Raw genomic sequence first — 24,584 nt, forward strand, 5'->3', positions numbered from 1 at the left:
AAATTACAATTAAAATACATTTTTATCAATCAATCAATCATTGTCCTATACAGACTATAATATTATTTATAACAGTTATTTTAAAAATAGTGAGAAGACTACTTTTACTTTATATATTTTTCTTTAGATTTCATATTCCGAGTAAATAAACTATGAGCAGACACAATTTGGCCTCAGTAGCCATTGTGTTGTTAAGTCAAATACCAACAACAACGTTACATTTCGCTTAGTTTATAAATTTCTTCTCCTTCCGAAGAGTTTAAAAAGTTTTTAAATTCTGAACAGGACATGTTATAGTTTTCTTTCACCATAAGTTCGGCTTCTAAATTTTCTAATAAAAGACAGTTTCTCTCTTTCCTCCAAGCAGTTTTCATTAAGCTGAAAACTCTTTCTGATGAAGCATTTGAATGCGGAATGCTTAATATGGAGCTTACAATTTGAGACAAATTATTTGTCTCCGGAAATTTTGAGAAAAATTGCGCCCTTTTTTTTATAAACACGCATTTTTTTTTTCTTAATTACTTAGTGACGAACAAAATGCCTTTAGACTAAAGTGACTAGATCCTTAATTAATATTCCACTGCGGGACATCGATTTTACACCCCCATAAAAACAATATACACATTTTTTAATTTTTTTTATTTATAAAAAAATATTCAAATACAAAATATACATTAAATACATACACTTCTTTGAACTAAACTTATAAAATTAAATATCACACTTCTTTTTAAAAAATAAAATCTAATATAGCCTATATGTTGTTGTTTTTTTTCACGTTTGTTTTATTTCACAGAAATACCTATATTATTTCAGTGAAATAATAATAATAATAATAATAATAATATACTTCTTTTAACAATAAAAACAATAGAAATTAAATATATTTTTCCTTAATAATTAAAAATTATACATTTTTTTTTTTTATAATTTAGAATCATCAGCATATTTTTTTTAAATGTGATATCTCGTCAAAAAGCCCACTTTCTTATGGAGGCTACATGTCCAATCCGGGACAGTTTGCAATGCAGAGCAAACGAAGTCGTTTGCAAAGGAAGTCGTTTGCTCTGCATTGCATCTTTTTCTTCAAAAAGCAAGTGTAAGTTAATATTTTTGATGTTGAATATTTCTACTTATTCTCCAATTCCATTAAATGTAGTGGATTAAATAATGTTCAACGTTGTAGTTTTTTAATTTATTGTCATTAAAATCAAACCACTTTTCTAGATATGTATTAACTTTTTGATGAAATTTTGAAACTCTAATTTGAATCGCTTAATTTCTTGATCCTTATCACATTTAGCAATCTTGGATTCTGGAAACATTCCACTAAACAACAGCACATCCTGTTGAACGATAGCTTACTGAATGTAAACAGGAATGGTAGCAAAATATTGTTTCAGCTATTATAATTTGACTTTCAGCACTACTATTTGGTGCCACAAAGAAATTGGATATTTTTGAAGATTAAGTCGATACATTTAAATTTGAGATATGAGTTTTTGTCATCATATGTCGTTTAATATCATTTACTCCACCATGACTAATAATGAAAATCATATTATTAAAAATTGTGCACTTTACTGAATATTCACCTGGTCCTTCACTTAACCAGCTATATATTTTTGTCCATTCTTCATTGAACTTCATTCTTTTTGTTTTCTTTTTTAGAGCTTCTTTATCCATATTAATTTAAAGATAAGAGGAATTCAATATTGACTAAAAATAAGAAGAAAAAATAATAGTAAATAGTAATCCAAAAAAATTAACTTGCAAGAACTTTGAAATTTTTTTAAAAATTATAGGATTGAAATCAAAAGTACTTACTTTTAATTTTAAACAAAAAAATTTATAAAAAATAACAATATCTTAATAAAATCAGAGGTTATTTACTATGCTTTACGATATCTTCAATGTTTATTACTGTTTTTTATTTAATTTTCAAAATTACTTCACTTTAACAATACAAAAAAAGGAAAATTAATTTGAGAATTATTATTAAAATGTATGGCATAAATAAATTAATACGTTATTATGGGCCTCCGTAGCCGAGTGCTCAGGAGTAGGAGTGCAGTAGCACATGCTCCTTGAGTAGACCTGGCTCCTGCCCCTGACTGCTAAATACAGTCCATCTGGCAACCCGCACTGGACCAGTGTGGCAGGGTATGGTTGTTGAGAAGTCTTCCATGGTGCAGTGGGTTGATAATGGCTGCAGTTTACTTTCTTTTTTTTTTACATATAATTTAAAACAACAAAGAGAAAAAAGATTTCTCGATTCTTATTTTCCTCTTATTAGAATTAATTTTTAACACATCCGTTATTTTCCAATAAGAATTAATTAAAAATATTATCAGCAAATTAATAGTTTTTTCTCTTCTTATCGGGACAAATGGTGATATTATCGGGAAACGAGACTTGAAGTTCTAAATCGGGACAATATCGGGTATATCGGGACAGTTTGCCACCCTGATACAGGATACTCGAAAACAGGGTCGCACAACATCTGTGCAGCACATGATACCCTCCAATGGCTAAACAGGACTGACAGTGGTAAAGTATGCTCGATATAAGGGTGTCTATAACGATATAACAGAGATATGGTGTCACATAGATATACGCAGTGCAGAATTGGAATTTGGGGAGTACCCTTGATCTGATCATCAGCAATATTTATTCATGCATTAAGAATTTGCAGATAAAGGAACCACTGGGTGACAGTGTACTGATGCGAGATTTACTTAAAGATGTAACTGCCATTAAGGGTAAAGGGAAGGGTTTTTGTTTTCGTAAAGGTGACTACAGTGATCTCAGACAGTTTTTAAATTCTATACAGTGGGATCAACTGATGATGTTACCAACGATGAGTTCTAAATGTGAAGTCCTCAGGGACTTAATGTTAGAGGCAACTGGGCTTTTCATACCAACTCAGAAATACTATTCCAGGTTCAGGCTTAAATGGATGTGGGATGAAGTAATAAAACTCGTGGCAGAGAAGAAAAATGCATGGGATGCATATAAATTATCAGGCGATGCAGAAGCCTACAGCAGATATAAGCTAGTCTGTAATCAAGTCAACCCCGGGGGCTCACATCTGGTGAGTATGGGCTTGGCACACCCAGGGTCCTGAGCTGGATATCATTGTTATTGCCTGCACTGTTGTAATCCAATCAGTTGTTTCTACACCATTGACGATTACTGTATTTATTATCTCTCCAGGTCTTACTTTATTCATATTTCGTTTATAAATTAATTCCCAAGGATCTGTATTACCCACACTAGTAATTAGACTTCTCCAAGCCTTTAATTTACTCTCATAAATAGCCCTATAATAAATTTTCTTTTTATTCCTATAACATGCATGATAAAATTGAGCCTCATTCAGCCCCCACCGCCTATACCTCTGATATGCCTTCCTACATAAAAATACTTCTTTCCTTAATCTGGATAATTCTGCATTCCACCAATTAACAACTCGCCTCTTAACTCGTTGTCTTCTTGAGGCACAACTGAGGGCTCTAAGCAATGAAGACTGAACGAAAGCAGCATACTCACAAGCATTTAAAAAATTCAAATTAATCTCCTGTAAAATCTAAAGCCACTGACCGTGCAAAACGAGACCAGTTAATCTTCTTATAAGTAAATCTAGTTAATCCAAAATTATCAAAATCTAAAGAAGTATTTAAATCAGCCAAATTAATATGAAAAACCAAAGATCTATGATCACATCGTATAGTCTGTTTTCACAAGCCAATGACAGATTCGTCTGGATAACCCCTAAGTAACTAAAGTCAAATCAATGTTCGACCTGCCATGAACATTGTTAAAAGTATAGGGCTGACCTGATATATTGACTACACACAAATTATTCATTAAAATAAAGTCCTCCATTAAGCGAACTCTCTGATCAGTCATGCACCAACAATTTTATGTCCGTGTGCAAAGGAACCAACATACGGCTCCTGCATACACAAAATGTCGACACTTTCTTGCACGGCCACCATTCTAATTTCATCAGTAACCGCACGACATCTTTGGGCATTGAGTTGAACCAACTTAAGCACACTACCTTCATCTTTATGTTGAAAACTACCATTCACATTAGAAGTACTACAGTTATCCATCATAAGTACACGTACTTGCAAACTCTAGAGCCTTTTTATACTCAGGACAACTACTACCCCTTAATGAGTGATCATAAGCTCTACCGCTGAGCTTGAAATTCACACAGCATGGATCTTTATTTTTATTGAAATATCTATTATTATTATTATTATTATTATGTCTAAGGTGGCACCTAGACTTCCGTCTATCTCCACCTGATACAGTTGACTTTGTGCAGAACCTCTGCAAAATAGACCTGTATGGAAGGTCTCTTCGCCATCAGGGAGAAGCTGTCACCTGCACAGCCGCTCCCCGTTGGCGAATAGACCCTAATGGCCGCCCATATTCACTGGGTGCTGGGCCTGGTCTTCTATTTTAAGTGCCTCATGCACAAAAATCCCGCACCCACCGGAAGTAGTGCTATACCGGTGGATGCCAGCAATCCCGCTCCCAGGCTGCCCACACCTGAGAGCCAGCAAAAAAAAAAAGAAAAATAAATAAATAAAATACATATATACACACACATAATATAAACAAACTAAGAAAAAAAAAAAGAAACACAAATAATCAAAATGTATATAACCAAATCTTAATTAGTAATCATTAGATTATTGCAATGTCTTCTCCGTTGAAAAACAGTTACACAAAACTCTTGCAGTGCTTGAAATTTATCCTGATTAGCAATAAGGTCACTTTCACAGCCTCTAACTAAATTACCAATCTTCACTTTTAGCCTTTCTCTATGTTCAACATACAAACTACAATCGTATAATAAATGACTCCAAGTCTCAGGTTGACCGCAAGTGCATAAAGGAGAGCTGACTAGACCAAAGTAATGTAGTTTAAAATTTAATGAGCCATGGCCAGTTAAAATAAACGATGTTACCATAGAAGGAAAAAACCATTTGTTGTTACTATCATAAGTAAATTTAACTGTTGGAATAAACAATCTAGTCACCTCCCCAGTTGCACTAAGATCCCATCTCTGTTGCCACATACCAATCAACTGTGTTAGAACATTTTTTTAGCTTTAGCTATCTCTATAGTGACATCAGATGTAATATTCGTAAAAGAAACCACTATGCCTTTTTTTAAGTAATAACAAAGGGCCCGATACACAACGTACAAGTCTAGAGGCAAATGCCCGGCCAAAACCTGTATAGCATTCGTTGAGACTGTTCTGCACAAATTAGAAATAACATAAAGCATTGAGCGCTGAATCGATAACAATTTCTGTTTAAATTTAACGTTAGTAACTCTGAAGTACCACACTGATGCTCCGTACGCAACTATGGGTAAGAAGACTGCCTTGTAGTATAAATTTAAAACTTTCCTTTTCAACCCCCAATCTGACCGTGTTAATCGAATTATTGCTGCACTAAATTTTTTAATTTTTTCGTGTAAGTAATTTAAATGTGGGAAAAACGATAATTTATCATCAATTCTTATGCCTAGATATTTCACCTCAGATACTAGGGGAATCTGCCTCCCCTTAATTAAAGCTTTTGGCGGTCGCGCATAATTTAGTTTCCCCTTAAGAAGCATCATAACAGTTTTAGTTGTAGATATCAATAGTTTGTGCAGATCAGCCCACGACACTAGACTTTCTAATACCTGGGCCACTCTTATTTCAAGCACAGCCCTGGATTTACCAGTAACACATAAAACCAAATCATCTGCATAAGCAATCTTATGCAGATTTTCAATTGATTGTTCTAGCCACAAATTAAGTACTAAGTTCCAAAAAAGTGGGCCCAATACAGACCCCTGAGGACACCCTCTCGAAAGATTCCTATTAAACTGTAGATGCTTAGCTTTCAGTATAATTTTCCTACAATACAAATAACTCTGTATCGTCCTATACAATAAGTCTGGACATTGCATACCCCTTAATGCAGACAGAATACTCTCATGCCACACCATGTTAAAAGCTCCAGTAAAATCTATAAAGATGGCTAACACATACTTATCCTCTGCCTGGTTGGTGAAATTCATGAGATCATTAATGGCATCCTCCGTAGAATGCCCTCTCTTGAAACCATACTGATAAGGCAGGGTCAAACCATTTTTATCCATGACTTGGTTCAATCTTAAAAATAACAATCTTTCAAAAACTTTGCCAAGATTGGCCAATAAAGAAATTGGTCTATACCTTCTTGGGTCATTTGGTTTTTTACCCGGCTTAACTAACAGCTTGATCAAACCGACTTTCCAGATCCCAGGAAAGATACCTTGAAAAGTTTCCATTTATTATACAAGTTTAACAGGATGTTAGGATGAAGCTCAATCATTTTAAGAACAGCGATATTCTCTACTAAATCGATTCCTGGAGCTTTGGAAATGTTAATTTTCTTAGAAACGGCTCTCAATTCCTCTAAAGTAAATAAGCTAATATCAACAGACCCAAGGTATGTTACATTAGAGTCCTTGATACCTTCTTGCTCTGTTGTCCCCCCCCCCCCCCTTCTTCCTCATGAGGAAACAACTCCGATGTTATTGCCTGCACTGTTGTAATCCAATCAGTTGTTTCCACTCCATTGACGATTACGGTATTCATTATCTCTCCAGATCTTACTTTATTCATACTTAGTTTATAAATTAATCCCCAAGGATCTGTATTGCCCACACTAGTAACTAGATTTCTCCAAGCCTTTAATTTACTCTCATAAATAGCCCTATAATAAATTTTCTTTTTATTCCTATAACATGCATGATAAAATTGAGCCTCATTCAGCCCCCACCGCCTATACCTCTGATATGCCTTCCTACATAAAAATACTTCTTTCCTTAACCTGGATAATTCTGCATTCCACCAATTAACAACTCGCCTCTTAACTCGTTGTCTTCTTGAGGCACAACTGAGGGCTCTAAGCAATGAAGACTGAACGAAAGCAACATACTCACAAGCATTTCAAAAATTCAAATTAACCATATTGTCTCCTGAAAAATCTAAAGCCACTGACCGTGCAAAACTAGACCAGTTAATCTTCTTATAAGTAAATCTAGTTAATTCAAAATTATCAAAATCTAAAGAAGTATTTAAATCAGCCAAATTAATATGAAAAACCAAAGATCTATGATCACTATTCGTATAGTCCGTTTTCACAAGCCAATGACAGATTCGTCTGGATAACCCCTGAGTAACTATAGTCAAATCAATATTGGACCTGCCATGAACATTATTAAAAGTATAAGGCTCACCTGATATATTGACTACACACAAATTATTCATTAAAATAAAGTCCTCCATTAAGCGACCTCTCTGATCAGTCATGCCGCTAAACCATAAGTTAGACTTTGCATTGGAATCCAATGCAATAATTAAATTACTACAACCAGTTTCACTGAAAACAGTTTCCATATAATGGATAGAATTAACAATTTCGTGACTTAGAGGGCAATAAAGAGATATTAAATTAAAAGTCAACCTAGGAGTACTAATGTTCACACATGTTGAGTTCTGACTATTCAGCCCAGAGAGGACAGTTACCTGCAATAACTTATTAAAGACCACAATTGCTGTTTTAAGTTTCACATCAACTACACTTATAACTCTGGCATCAGCAGGAAAACCAACAATTTTATGTCCATGTGCAAAGGAACCAACATACGGCTCCTGCATACACAAAATGTCGACACTTTCTTGCACGGCCACCATTCTAATTTCATCAGTAACCGCACGACATCTTTGGGCATTGAGTTGAACCAACTTAAGCACACTACCTTCATCTTTATGTTGAAAACTACCATTCACATTAGAAGTACTACAGTTATCCATCATAAGTACACGTACTTGCAAACTCTAGAGCCTTTTTATACTCAGGACAACTACTACTCCTTAATGAGTGATCATAAGCTCTACCTCTGCGCTTACAGTTCACACAACATGGATCTTTATTTTTATTTGGGCAATCAACAAAAAGATGGCCACCCTGAGCACAATGACCACACGACACAGTCTTGTGTGTGCAGTGTTGTATAGAGTGGCCATACCCCAAACACTTAAAACATTTAGTCACAACTGTAAAACGCCTGAATTTGTGTGACGTATATCCAAAATACAACCTGTCATTACACATCAAATTTTGCAACATATGAGGAGCTACCCCAATCACCCAATTATTAAACCTTGCCTTGGAACTGTTACTAAATCTAAAAACAATGCCCTCTCTGACCTCTTGCTCCTCATATCCATAATCTTGAAGGTTTTTCTTATATAGATCTCTAATAATATCCTCCTGAGTTAATTCCTTAGGTACATCATACACTAAGATGGTAGGGTTCTGTAACTTTACTTTATCCAGATTAATACCCTTTTGAAAAAATACCTCTGTCTTACTGAGTTTATCCAAATCCTTATGATTATCTGTTTCAACTAAGACTCCTTTATTTCGTATAGCTCTTAGATTTCTAATTTTTATTTCTTGAAACTTTTCCTTTAATGTGTTAACAATAACCTCTTTGACTTCCTGACTTGACTTATACTGTTCTGAGGACTCCTCAGCCCTGAAAATAACCTTATTATTTAATCTTGCCACTTTGCTCAGCTTCCTGTTATTATCCACCATACAGATATCATTTAATATTACCTGTTCACCTAATTGAGGCTGGCTGAATCCAGCCCTAACCCTGTCCGCATAAGTCCCCTTTTGTTCTGCAACATTAGATAGAAAAGGCTGCCCTCTTACAATGTCATCTAATAAACTGGCACGCACCTCCATCTCCTCTACCCTTGTTTTAAGACGTTCATTGTCAATGACTAATGCTGTTGATATAGTCTCCATGTCTATCCATACGTCAAGTAAGAAATTAGTTGCAGCTTTAGTCACTTTATTATTTTCACTAGTCATATAGTCAATAACTTTTTTCTTCAACTTTGTTACAAGCTCAAAAATAGTAGACCCGTCAGGGTACCTCTGCCTTTGATCCTGTATGTTAGCAACAATTATTTCACTCTCACGAACATTTGTGCCTGTACTTCTTCTCCCCGATTCCGAATAAAAACTATCTACATCAGAAACCATATTATCAGGCTGAATATCCGGAAAATCAGTTATCTTACCATTTGACAAATCATTTGTGAAATCTGTTACGGCAACATCTTCTTCTAACTGCACCCCCTGTTCAACCATGCAGCCAACTTTAACTACGTTTTCCACACCACCTACCTGGATATGAGAATCAGCTTTACCAGACGTCCCAGCTTTAGTATTCACACTAACAGTACTCATTGCACCACTACCTCCACTACTTAAAACACTACTTGCTTTAATATTTTTAACTTTAGACGATTTCTCAGAAACTTTCTTTACAGAATCAGTATTGTACAACGTGGGAACTCTGGAAGGAAGTGGGGGGAAAGCTCCAATCTTGTCTTCCTTCCCCCCTCCTTTACCGAGCTTCTTACTATGAATTCTGCCTTCCATTAACTATAATAGTCGGTTCAAAGCAACCGACTATTATTAACTGAGACGCAACAATATTATTAACTGAAGATTAGTTAACTACGCCAAAAACTATAACGTCAATAAATAAATATATACAAGAAAACAGTAGCAATCGAGCTAGCAACCAGACCAGTCTGCAGTCGCGGAGAACTTTTGCCACACACACTGAAATATCTAGGAATAATCCTGGACTCAGGATTTGCATTCCTCCCACATTTGAAATACTTGCAGATAAAGTTAACGAACTATACTGCCTTGGTCGCCAGAGTTACGCGGCGGGATTGGGGCTTCAATCGCCGCAGTCTCTCGCTGTTCTACACAGCAGTATTTCTACCGGCGATTACAAAAGCTGCAGGGATATGGTATCCGAGAGCAAAAATAGCAGTACACAGAAAGAAGCTCGAAACTATTCAAAAATTTACCCTCCTTACCATTACCAGGGCCTGCCTTACTGTCAGCACCCATGCCCTTCAGGTGCTGGCAGGCGCCCTCGATGACTCATCGGTGACGTTCGTGGACCCATTGATCCCATTAACAACTTGAAGGCTGAAAAGAAGCGTCTTAGCCTCCATTTACAGCAGACCTGGCAAGATAGATGGGCTAAAGGAGACATCATTAGGAAATTTATTTCACATATCAACCAGATATATCCCAAATCTCCTTCGTGGTTCTCCCCCAGCCTACACGCAACATTCATGCTAGCAGGTCACGGATCTATCAGAGCCAAGCTCTCAAGTCTTGGAATTATTGATGATTCCCTCTGCCACTGTGGAGAGCTGGAGAGTTGGAGCCACCTAATGTATGACTGCCCTTTGTATGAGGACCTTCGCTGCATTCTGATTACCAGAATTAACTTCAATCCAAAACTCCAGGAGCATTATTTGTTGGACAGTGAGAGAGAGTACAAGGCCTTCTCGCAATACTGCCAGGAGCTCTTCACAAGAAGGAGATCCCTACCACTGGAACGAACGTACACCTAACTCGTCTTGCCCAAATTCAAGAAGGACTGTCAACTTGACTACCATCGATATTTGGACGGGTCCTCTGTCCCACGAATGACAACACTGTTTTGGACCATCCTGATTTAGACTCTTCACAAACTATGATATTATGCAGCTCTGCTGACCTAGTGACTAAATGGATGGGAGCCCTGAAACCGCCCCCAAGTCAGACTGCAGTGAACATACATCTCTAATTTTAACAACAAACGGGAAAAATCCGAGGAGAGACCCCTACTGGTGACATGGTCCAGTGATAACCACGCACCTGACAACCAGACCTGAAAGCTCCGAGCTCATAGTAATAAGTATACGGGCGAGACACATAATGTACAGTCCCAATTGTGACCACAATCATGCTTGCCAGACTCTGAAAAAGAAGACAGGGTGGAACCTTCGTCCCAGGTATAACACTCGACCAGCACAGCTCAGCTGCCGCCATTAAGCTTTCCTTGCCACGCTCCCTTGCGTGGTCCTTTTCCTCCAACACTCATTGGATGCTTTGAATAAAGTCAAAGAAGAACTAGAGAAATTCTTGGAGGTTATGGTGGGTGAAGTGTGTATTGAGAGTTTTTTTTTTTTTTTTTTGGCTGATCTTATATGAGCTTGCTAACATGCTTCTTTTTCCACTTCTATTACTACTATTTATTCTTCATTCACACTATTAATTAAATGGCTGAGAATAATCCTGTTCCCTTTAAACACACTACGATTTGATCTGGTAAAAGCATGACTCTATTAGTGTTGCTTCTTGATACTCGATGACACCAATACAAATTAACATAATCTCTAATATATTAATCAGCGTAATATTACACTTTGTGTTACTTTTGCAATCAACTGTCAAATGATACTATCGTCTCTTCATTGAATGTGACAGAGCTCAGGTTTATACTCTTAAAAACGACTACAAATGTCCATGTAGTCAATAAACCAGACATTTGTAGTCATTTCTAAAACAAATGCAGAGGCTATCTCACTATCACTGAAGGGACCACAGCATCCCCTGATAGCCTAAACAAATTTAAAGCTCAACTGGACAGGTATTTCGAAAGAACGGAGGGGTGAAATGGGAGTGGTGTGTGTTTTTTTTTTTTTTTTTTTTTTTTTGGCTGATGCTGAATAAGCTTGCTTTCTTGCATCATATGCCTCTACTACTACTAATAATAATAATAATAATTGACTACAAAAGTTAACACAGAAGTGTTATATTTAAGATGTTTTAAATATTGTAATTGTACATTTGAAACAATCCCCCTTTTATTAATTACACTATCATCTCCAATCCTTCACAATCAAACATGTAAGCCACAGCTTCCTGGAAAATTATCCAGCTCTCATACTCTGTTTTTCTGGATTCAGCATAACATTTTTGATAGATATGAGTGTTCTTCTGTCCACTAGTGCCATAATAGATCAATTGCCGAAGGATCTTTCAACATGAAAAGATTTTCAGAACCTAGCCAGCTGATTGGCCATGGCACGAAATTTCTAATTTAGTTTCTAGTTAGTATTCATACTAAACTATTTTATAATATATAGCAATATACTATTCTTTGATTGTTGTTTTCCTTTGCTTTTGGGTTTATGCTGCAATTATTTTGAAAAAGTGTACTTTTGGACACTTTTTCATTTTCGATTGGACATTAAACTTTATTTTATTTTTTGGGACAAAGGAATTAGTATTAGTGGTGGTAAATGCTGCAAGGAAGCAAGCAAACTTATATATCAGCCAAAAAAAAAATAATTCCATAACCCCTGCCCATCTCCTCCAACAGTTTATCTACCTGTCTTGCATTTATTTAAACTACCCACTTCCACAACACCAGATGGAAGAATGTTCAAATGACTCACTGGACGAAGGCAAATTCTGCAACCATCCGTCAGTTTGAATTTATGTCCCTCATGTATGTTGTCTGAGCAAGAGGATGCCATCAGCACTGTGCTTGCAGAATCGATTCAAAGCCTTAAATATTTCAATCAGATTACCTCGAAGGTGCCTAATATCCAGATGATGCAATTTGCAGAACTGATGCCTCTCTGGATGAGCACACCTGTTTGTCCCCCCCCCCACAAATCTTATTGCTTCTCTCTCTGTGTTCCATCAGATCCACATCTTAAGATGACACTTCCAGACCTGTATTCAGTACTCAAGATGTGGTTAACCATTGCCTTGTACAATGGGATAATCACCTCCCAATCCTTGCGAGCAAAATTCCTTTGTATTTTTCATAAAACTCCATAGGCTGTTCTAGCAGTAAATCTGCACTGCTCAGTCAGCTTCATGCCTGACTGCAGCTACCCTCAGGTCTTTTTCATTCTCCACTACCCTCAGCGTGATATCACAGTTGATATGTTGAGATTACCTTGCATTTGTCTTAAATTTCAATTACTACTTCTCAGCCCACCTGCTTAATTTTTATAGACCTTGTTGTAGTAAATTATAGTAACTAGTCATTAACCATACTAGCAATTATGAACTGTTGCTGTTTGCATACATAGAGGCTGTCTGTTCCCTACCACCATGTTCTGTTGGTTTCATGTTACTCGTGTCTTTATTGCTTTGTATAACATTGTTGAATTATATTTCCTATATCAGTTAAGGAATATATCACTTCCTTACTTTTTATGACATTTGGCTTATGGCAGATCTAACAATTGCCAATCTGATTTTCTACATTCATGTTGCTTCACTTTTTAACATTTACTCCTTTTACAATTCTAAACTCTTTTTAAAGAGAACGGTACTGAAGAGTACAATAAGGACCCCCCACTTCACAGATTGATCACGTTCCAGAAGCAAAGAGCTTTATAAATGGGAATGTTGCAATAGGAGTTTACTGTATATACAGTACTTGATGTTTTATCACTGATAAAACATGCAAGTATATATGCTACAAGCAATGATGAAATGTGGGTAGTCACCGCTGAATAAATCTCCTTCGTTCTGTACATACATTCAAGTTGTTCCTCCGCCATGCTTGCAAACCTTCAAAATTGTTAGATTGCTTTGAAAACCATTCTGATTTCCTTTTTTTGATAGCATATGAACTGTATTATGAATTTGTTCCTCCACAACTTTCAGGTGTTGAACTGTCTATGGCAAATCATGTTTTGAAAAAGAATTAATTTTTCACCAAAAAGGTGATTTCATCATAACAATGATGAAAAATCCAGTTTATCAACAGTTACGAAGACAATTTTTAAAAAACAGGTTCCTGCCTTCTTCAGACTAATTGATGAGGTTACTAGTAACTTATCTAAGAGAAAGAATCTGTCTCAATCCACACTGCCATCTGTGACATATTTATTAATATACAGTATTATACAGTGCTTGCAAAAATAAATATAAATGTTCTTGTTTATACTCTGGCACGACCTACCAATCGCAAATTGCATTTAGCAGTCATGGGCTTGAACCACAGTCCACTCAAAGAGCATATGCTGCTGCACTCTTGCTCATGACCACTCACTCAGCTATGTCAGTCTTACTTAAGTGGAATTGGAATCCTGAGTGAAGGATTCCAGTTCCACCAACAGTTTTTCAAGATGTTTGTATTAGCATGTCTTTAAATATATTTAAAAAATAAATAAAAACAACAAAGCATTACTAAAAACAAAAACTTTTATTTGAGAAAAGGCAGGATAAATATACAATATGCCACTAAGCACAATTATATCAGTGAACAGTATAAGAAATATTTTTCTATGAAATCTTTTATACATCCCTATGAAAATATCTAAAATTACCTATTATTACAAAATTTGCCATGTAAAATGCTTTTTTCGATAATCAATGATTTTGAGGAAAAATAATATCTGCTCTCAGCTCAGTTCAATTTCTAAAATGACATGTAAGCACTAATCTTTATTCTGTATTTGAAAAATTTTCTTACAAATACATTACCAAAAAAAAAAAAAGGAAGCAAATTAGATTTGCAATCTACCTGAAAAAAGTATTCCTTAAATTTTTAATATATCTTTTTGATATATAAATTGGACCATCTTTTTAAAGGGAGTCTAGGCAAAAAGGGATACAGATGCTTTCTAAATTTTACATTACAGAAATTTTACAACAAAGAGCAAGCTGATTCTGCCTTATGCTACATTATTTCAGAAGCTTACTGATTTGATATAGAAAAATTGAATGTCCATATTATAACAAGTACCAGCAGTTGGCATTAGAACAAGCTTTCATTCATTTATATTTTTATCATGAATACCTTTAAGAAATATGAACAGTTACTACAGGAATGTACAGTAAATAAGCTGTTGTCTGGACTCAATGAGACTTGGAAATAAAAAAAAGAAAAGTCTGCCTGTTTCTAAATAGCTTTTTTTACAATTCAGATTTAGGTTGTCAGGACCTTTAAATGCTTATGCAGCTGCATAAAGTGTAATGGACAGAAACCTAGCTAAAAAGACCAATCTACAACATTCTCCAAGTCCATTTGTTTGTATTTGTGTTCATCTCAATAAGGATTTTTCTTTACCATAACCAGTACACTTTATTTTGTTAGCAATTTTAGGACATCTGTATATACACTGTTCTCATATTTCGGATTAATGGTACAATGCAACCACCACGTGCTTAGTTTTGTAGTTTCAGATATACCCCAAGTGCTGGTTAAAAAAACTACCCTTTTTTGTCAAAGAACTACCAATTTCACACTGGAAGATGCTGGAACAAGCAAGCATCTGCTGTATTTCTGAGAGAAAAATCGGTCAATGTATTCTGCAATATATTAAGTTCCATAGTTTCTTTTTTTATTATTATTATTATTTTTTATAACAGGAGTTATTATACAGGATTAATTATTCTAGATTGGCAATTTTTCTCTGTCTCACCTCAAACTTGAGATAAAATAATTAAAAAAAAAAAAAAAAAAAAAGAACAATGAATTACTAATTTTCCATGGAATTCTGGAAGAACCAGAGGTACATTTACTTCTAACAATGAAGTAGCCAGATTCAGTCAAACTTGGTTATAACAAGCGTCAAGGGACCGACAAAATTTCTTATATAACCATTACTTTTCTTATTTAACTCATCACTGATATACAATATCAGTGATGAGTTAAATCTACCTTTTTTTTTTTTTAATTCTCAATAACTTAATAAAAAAGATTCGAAAAACAAAAGAAATATTAGAGAGAAAAAAATTATATTAGTATATACCTACATATTATTGGTATTAACACAATTTATTTCTCCGTAATTTAAAACATTACTAATTAATAATAAACACTATTTCAATTAGTTGTATTGCAGTGAACCAATGCTTCATCAACTTTTGTAACCTTGCACTTTCTAAATTTTTTTTTTTTTTTTTTTTTTTCGGTTATGTTCTTTTCCAGTGCCAATATATAAATATGTTTATTCCTCCACAATGTCAGGACTGTTGAAGAGGACAAAGAAAACTTTTAACACACCTCAACATTTTTTGCACCACGTTCTAACTCACGAATAATTCCCAACTTTTTCGTGAATCGAAAGACATTTTCTTTTGTTAGTAGACATGTTTCCGAAGGAAAGGTTCATTTTTAACTGATTTTACTTTAAAATGGTAGTAAAGTGATCTGCACACAAACAATTATTGTTTCCAAAATTCTTAGAAGTCCCAAAATAAAATTATGGTTCAGTGAATACACTGAACCATAAATTTATTTCTGTAAATAAGCTAATTTCCGTAAAAAAACATTCTATAAATAGGGTAATGCAATCATAGAAATTACAAGCGGAACAGCAATGCACTATTGTATATGCCGTCCCTAAAAGGACAAGGTTAGGGCATAAACCTAACCTTGTCTAATGCTGGTGGTCATTAAAGCTGTTGCCCCTTTAATTTTTGTGTATTCCAAGAACTGAATTTTTTGACCACCTGAACAATTAAGAATGTTTGCATAGTTACCAAATTTTTATGGTATATCTGTGTAGTACGCTCATTATAACAAACAGTGAGTGATTGTATGGGAATACACATAAATTAAAATCATTGTCTTTTTGCTCATTACAGCCATGATCTCATTATTTCTGTGCTTATCATAACCAAGTTTGACTGTGCTATATTTGCCAATTGCAGTATATGCACATTTAGAGAACACATTTTTGTAAACAATCATGTGACATGTTAGAGTTTATTACTCAATGCAACTATCACTCTCTGCAATTAGTAAATAGTTTACTGTGAAATTTGCTTATGCTGTTCATAACCAAAGACGCATTATTTGATTCGAGAGAGGAAGGACGGGTGGAGAGTTTGATTGATAGTCTGATCCAGAACTGGTTTCCCAGATACAGATTTTTGCTTTATGCAACAATATCAAGGAACACATTGGTTAAATAATTCAAGAAATACCTGCTGAGGGCAGTGGGGGAGTGTTGTTTTTTTTTCAATTGCACTGTATTGAAAATGTCAACAATAATTGTATTGTTGCTATTTTATATTTCTATTCTTTCTTTAAAAATTAAAACTATATTGTGACTGCTGGTTCCTCAGTTTTAAAAGGGAAAAACTGTTCAAATCTGCTTAGCATTAATATACCATTGTTGATATCACTGTTTATACATTTTATCCTTATTAAATTTTATTATTTGTTGCATGAAGTGGAAACTGAGCAGGAAAATATGCCCCATCTGCATCTGGTTTCACTTTATGTAAAAACCCATTGCAGCATATGTTAAATCACCTTTGATTCTAGATTTACAATGTAATATTTTTAACAAAGTAAACATAATTTTAATAAAGTATTTTTACATGCAAAGTAAACTGTTAAGGAATTCATAAATGTAAAATGAAATAACATTCCTTTACAGACAGGCTGACACAAACTAAAACCTTTTACTCTTAATGATGTCACATATGTACATTTGAAACTTTTCATCATGTTGTTTATGTGCGATAATGTGGTACTCATTTCATTAGCTTCAGTTTCACTATAACATGGTTAGCTTATAGGGAGTGTTAAGGATGACCCCCCCCAACTCCTGTGCTATAACAAAGTTCTACTGTTCTTATTTCTTAATATAATAATATTATTATGATAAAAATTTCATTAAAGGAATAAATTTAAAATAGTGATATATGATATTATAGTGTGGATAATACCAGTATAATCACTTGGAAGAGACAAGTGATCAGCAATGATTACGTTAATCTCTTTTAAATAAAAAAAAATTATAAATGAAATTATACACACATTTTTTATAATACACTATACTGTTATGATCTATTATAAGCAGTAGCGCTGCGTTCTTATGTTCTGCCAGTAAGCAAAATAAAATTTGCCACCCTAAATGTTGAATACTGTTAAGTGTTAACCAATCAGAAAACAATATCAAAAAAATTTCGGCACCCTCTTGAACTGTTGCCCGTAAGCGACACTTACCTAGCCTACCCCCTTGCGGCAGCCCTGATTATAAGCATAACAGTATGAATGAATAAAAATAACACTCTGGTCTCTAGTTTTATCTTTGTACCAAATTAAATGTACTGTCCAATATTAGAATAACAGTATTTGTAAATAAATTTTAAGAAGCAAAAATACTCTTCAGAATATTTACTTTTACTTGGTTTAGTGTACCAATAATAATAATCCTACTAAAGAGGCAAATAATATCAATATAGCAATATGAGCATAATGAGCATGTGATTTGGCAAAAAAAAAAAAGAAAGAAAATCCATATAATACTACAATAAAATGGCATGTTATGACAAATATATTAAAGTAAGGAAGTAGGGTATATCACACAAACATCTTTTAGTGCAAAGCAGCTTTAGAAGAATGTATTATAAATATATCTAATTAAAGATAAATAATAAAAAAAAAAGCAGTTGGTAGGTAGGTATATTGTTCCAGGTACAGAATGCCAGACCTAGAAGTAATATAAAGGAAAGTGAGAAAGAGAAGAATATCAGTGAAAAAGGTTTAAAGATTTAAGAATATTATAATAATCTGTAAAAAATGCAATAACTTGTAAATAATAGTACATTAAAAACAAAAAATAATATGCAAATTAATAATTAAAATAAAAATGATAAAGTGAAGGTAATGGTATTAATGCAGCTAGGAGGAGCAATTTATTATTTTGAAACAAAAGGCCAAAAACAGATAGGGAGAAGTGGGTTGTAATTAGGAACGTTAATACCAAGATGATTAAATGGAGAGATTATCATGGCTAATTTCATCAGTGGATCACAGAAATAATTATCTATGTGAGATGACAGTGTTTTGTACTTCTGACTAATGTTGAAAATGACCAAAGATAGTTAAAAAAAAAAAAAACAAGCAAATGGCTAGTAAAATAAAGTTACAAATTTCTATCAGCAGTGGTGTGGGGATAGCCTCAATGTTATATATGTATTATATGGAAACATTTTAAATTATTTTAGAAAAAATATTCAAAAGACAACAAGACTTATAAAGAGAATGCATAAAATCAATAATCAATTCATAAAGAAAATACACCAAACATGGCTCTATGCCTGTGAGAAAACTTTCTACAGGTAACAAAAAATAATTGTTACTTTTCTTTCAAAAATTTAAGAATCATGGTGAATAATTCATTATTCCTTTAATACAATATTTCATAAACCAGTCCACAGGCTAAGAAAAAAACTATTTATTCTAATCACAACATGGTGGCATTGTCCTTCAGGACTGAAATTGCAGTGCATGTAGCAGTTTGTAATCTTAATTTTCACAATGCTGTAATTGGCCCCAGAGGAGAAGTATTATGGTTTTGATTCAAAAGAGTCCAGTGTCCTCGCTCCTGATTCTTAAATCAACCAGTTCAGAGCACAACAAGCCAATACCTTTTCTTCTTGCTTATGTATTGTAAATTCATGGTTTAAAGGTTCCAAAAGTATCTGTCTCCCTTTTTAAACTTCCCCCAACCATTAACAACATATACCTCTCTTCTAAGATAGGTCAACGGTAACAATAAACAGTAAACAGAGAACAGTTTACAAATTGCCACATTCAGAATAATTCAGTTCAAAGAAATCTGACCTCATCACTGCAACAAGTCCTCCAGTTTGCTAACCTGGGCACAACAATCAAAGGACATACTTCCAAAATCCTGATACTAACTGCCAGTTCAACAGAAATTTTTTCTGTCTTCCCTCCTCTTTGCTAAGGAAAGTCCTTACAACAAAACTGAAATATCTGGTTTATGCTGTCCATTCCTGCTTGTATAGTTTAATATTAAATTTTGTTTGCAGGTCATAATAGCCTCAACATGTGATTCTTTGTGTTCTTCATTTACAAAAAAATACATTCTGCTTGAAAAAATGGCACTCATTACAGGCTGTACTACAACCATAATAATAAGCGTTCGGATTTACAATGTAGGCAGAGTACCCATTTATCCAACTAGTTTATTTTGTAAAACCTAATAAAGAATATATATTGATTAGTTTGTATCCATTTCATGCAACTTATGCTCATATTTTTCCGAAATACTGTAAATATATATAAACCAGCAAAAAACCACAAGAAAAGCACTTTTGTTTCATTCTTTAGAAATTGGACTAAAATTGATTATTTAATTTCCTAGGGATATTTAAGCCAACTAATGCCATAAGATATGTTTATGTTATAAATTATTTTCAAATTTACATTTTTATTTTTTTGGACAAGCTCTTCTCTTAATCAAACGTATGGTTTTATTTTGATAGATTAACTAATTTATGCTCCCTATAAAGTATTTAAGGGATATTCATACCTATGACCTTATCTGAAACTATATCTATATCCCATTTTTTAAAACCTGAAATATGTCTATACATATTTTAAATATATACAGAAGGAAATTATAACAAATCCATTCGATGTATCTCACTTGATCAATTTTTATAAGGAATTTGTACAGTCATCACTTTTAAACAGATCTACAAATAGGCAAGTATCTATAATCAATTGTGCAACATCTCGTAATCATTCTCAACATGTCACAAATATACAACTATATATGGAATAAGTAATTTTTTTTAACCTCTGCATGTGTCAATTTTAAATTACTTTAAATTCATGCAGTGTTCTTTTTTTTTTACAAACAAATCAATTTCCATATATTTATGCATATATATATATATATATGCATAAATATATATATACAATATTAGATGTTTTCAAAATAAAATATCATAACAAAGTATACAACAATTTTGCAATGTTGATCTTTTACATCACTGTATATACAATTCAGTAAATTTCTATAATACAGTTTTTTTCTCAAGGAACATACCATGGTAATATTATATGCACTTTTCTACTTAAAAAAAAAAAAATAATAATAATAAAAAATAAATAATAAATTTTTACACAGCAGTTCTGAAAGAATATAAATGATCAATCAATATAATTCAATCTAAACTTACACATTTAAGAATAAAATTTAATTATATTATTATTATTAGATGTTATCATGATTTTGATATATAAGATAAAAATAAAATGGAAGAATAACAGGTTATTCTAAATAACAACCTTACAACACAAATAAACATATGAGGAACATTAGAATAGATATTTCTATTAATTTTCAAGAAATACAATAAACTCGCTTGCATTTTCACAACAAAGAATTTAGCATAGCAAACTGTGAACAAGAATTTTTACGTGCATATTGATACAGGAAGACTCGCAATTCATTTAGAACATTTAAAAATATTCTGTAGACTATAGTCTCTTCAAATATTTTATCAAATGCATATTGCAACTTTTTTGTATATACATATAGATACTTGCAACACAGATAACATTTTTGATCCCATTTATGCATACATACTAGGATAATCTACATTGCAAAATATTTGTATTACCATGATACTTTGATTGAAACATCACACAAAGTGCCTGTGTACATATAAAATATTTCATATCTGCTTACTAGTTCTTTGAAAAGCAACAGAGCAACATGCTATCAACCTTGCTAAAATAATTAACAATATCCTCAACTTCCAGTTGACAACAAATCACCACATGCACAAAGATTTGATCACATGTAGATACCTATAAAATCCACTTAATGAAAGATTGAAGTATATAAGATACTGCACAAATTTAAAACTGACTGGCCTAGCTATCGGGGAAGTGAAGTGACAATGTTTATTATTATCTTGACTAGAAAACTTCAACTGTATATCACAAAATTTTTTTCAAGATGAGATGAAGGGAAAGAATGATGTGAGATTACAAGAAAATCTAATCCCAGGAAACTGTTTGAACAGATATGCTTGCACTTTCAAAGTTACTAGGAAATGTGTTAGTAAAGGAAATACCCATTGAGGCATGCATAAACAATGTGCACATATACCCCACACATCTATGAAAAAATTACTACATATAAATTCCATATCCAACAGGATTAGGTCTGTTCTTTATAGGATACATATATAAAAATGGACCAAAGAGTCACCATTGAATTTTACACAATAACCAGTTACACTCAACCATTGAAGAAATAATTTTTTTTCCTTTTTTTTTTCTTTTTTTTGCCATTTAACAATAACTTGAGCCTATGGAATGATAATGTACAGAGGATGCAATTAAGAAATTCACAAGACTATGAAAGTAACCAATATTTGTGCATATATCATTTTTATTAACCCTTTTGTGAGTGTGTGTGTATACACTTAATTTCAAAAAAGCATAGAGGGGCATACTGAAATTGAAAAAATTCTATGGAAACTCAGATCAGAAGTAAATGAAAATGAATTAAATAATGCATGTATATGTCAGGAGGTGGTAGATGACTTTCATCAACCGATGAAATACCACCACTTTGCTTATTGGAGGCTTGAAGTGGTAAAACCCATGTTTAGTCTCTAGAGCAAAGTTTCCGGCATCCCCCCTCCCCCCATACTTCTCCTTCAACCCATGCACGGTACTAAGTACTATAGATTTTGATACCTTTTGTGTTTGGGGTTTTCATAAAAAAAAATAAAAATAAAAACAAAATTAATAATGAGTTTTATTTTAATGTTTTTTGTTTTCAAAATTCAAAAACATTTTGATTTTATATTTGACAATAATCTTACTCTAATGTTTGGTTACAAGATCAAAATAGTAAAAAAAAAATAACATTTAAATATATTTTAAATTTTTACAAACATCTAAATTCCTTGATAAAACTCACTCCAGATCATGTGCATACTCTTCACAAACTCACTCACGAAAGGGTTAAAGGAATAATGAAGAAAAAAAGGTACAATGGTGTGGAAAAATAAATCTTGTAACACGTGGTGAAGTGTAAGAAATAAAACTTTTAAAATATACTAGTAAAATAAAATGTAGTATAATGAAAAATTTTTAAGATAAAAGCTAAAATATATGACTAGAAATAAAAGTGATAATAATATACATATAAAGAATAAAAAAATTCTTTTGGAGTATAATAGTATTATGGCATACCATCATTTCTTTTCATATAATATCTCTGTAATATAACAGTATCCTATACTACTGTTCTTTCAAGTTGATAAAGGAGTACATTGCTCCACAAGCTTCTTCATGTGTTTGTGTACATTTTATTACTTTTAGTATTAGTATAGCCATATAGCACAAGGAAGCCACAGGGTTTTGGTGTGCAAGCCAAAAAAAAAAAAAAATAGATAAGAAAATAAAAATTATGAACTTCCCTCCTCATGTAGGTAGCAATCCAGTTGAGGTATGAAGTGGAGGCAACTTGTTCCAATAATCAACAACTCGCTAGCTACAAAAAAAAAAAAAAAAAACCTTCCTACAATGCAGTCTAAACCTTATCCCCTGTGATTTGAATTTATAGCAATAATTTTAGAATTCTTTATAACAGTGAAAATTCTGCCTTCATTCGTTTTACTAACCTAACCCTCTCAGAGCCTTATAAATCTCAATCAGGTCCCCTCTAACATGCCTGGTTGCCAAGCTCTGTAACCCACACAATTGAAGTGTTTCTTTATACAGTCACCCTTTTGCTGAACTCACCATGCGAGCTGCCCATCATTGGACCCTTTCAAGAAGCTCAATATCTTTTTTTGGATGAGGTCTCCATACTTGGACACAGTATTCCAAATGCAGTCTTACAATTGCCTTATGCAGTGGAATTATGACCTCCCTATCTCTACAGGATAACGTTTGATAAATCATTAATAGGACACCATGGGTTTTCCTGGCACCTGTTTACACTGCTCAGAAAATATATCTGCCCATATCATACCTACCAGACCCCTTTCTTCCTCTACTTCAACCCCACCAAGTGTATAATTTATTTTTGTGGTGCTATTCCCCAATGGCAAGTCCTTGTATTTTGTACAATTAAAACATGGCTGCCACTTTTCTGAAACATTGTTGAAGCTAGTTGAAGTAATCCTGAAGGAGCACTACTTGGTAATGATCATTAATGACTCTACAATCTTTATGTCGTCTGCAAATTCTGACATCACGCCCTTTATCCCTTCACTGATGTTGTTTGAAAATGAGACACAGCAGTGGTCCAAGAACCAAATCTTTGGGGGAATCCACTTCTGACATTATGTCAATCTGAAGCATATCCATTTATCACAACCCTCTGCCTTCTATCCTGCAGTCACCCTGCAATCCAGCTTAGAATGTTTCCAGTAACCTAACATTTCCTCTCATACAGTAGCCTCTCATGAGGGATTGAGTCAAATGCTTTGCTGAAAATCCAAATAAACTGGAATTGAAATTGTTCCTTACATCCAGCTCATGAGTAACCATGTCAAAGTAGCTTACCAGGTTAATTAAACATGATTTTCCCTTAACAATTGTATTTCAGAATGCCATTTCTTTCTAAATGTCCCTGGATTGCATTCTTAATTATTGTTCTAAGACTTTCCCTGCCACTGAAGTTAGACTAACTGGTCTGTAGTTACAGACTTCACTACTGGAAGTGCCTTTAGATATTAGCAATATGCTGGCACTTCTCCAATCCAAAGGAATTTCACCCAAATCCAATGATGCCTTCACTGGTTCCAAACACACTATGGCAGTTTCCCTCAAAATTATTGGGTATATCCCCAACTCCAGGAGCCTTA

This window comes from Mastigoproctus giganteus, chromosome 12 (genome assembly GCF_048544385.1).
Source record: "Mastigoproctus giganteus isolate SK-2022 chromosome 12, ASM4854438v1, whole genome shotgun sequence".
NCBI classification, from domain to species: Eukaryota; Metazoa; Arthropoda; class Arachnida; order Uropygi; family Thelyphonidae; genus Mastigoproctus; species Mastigoproctus giganteus.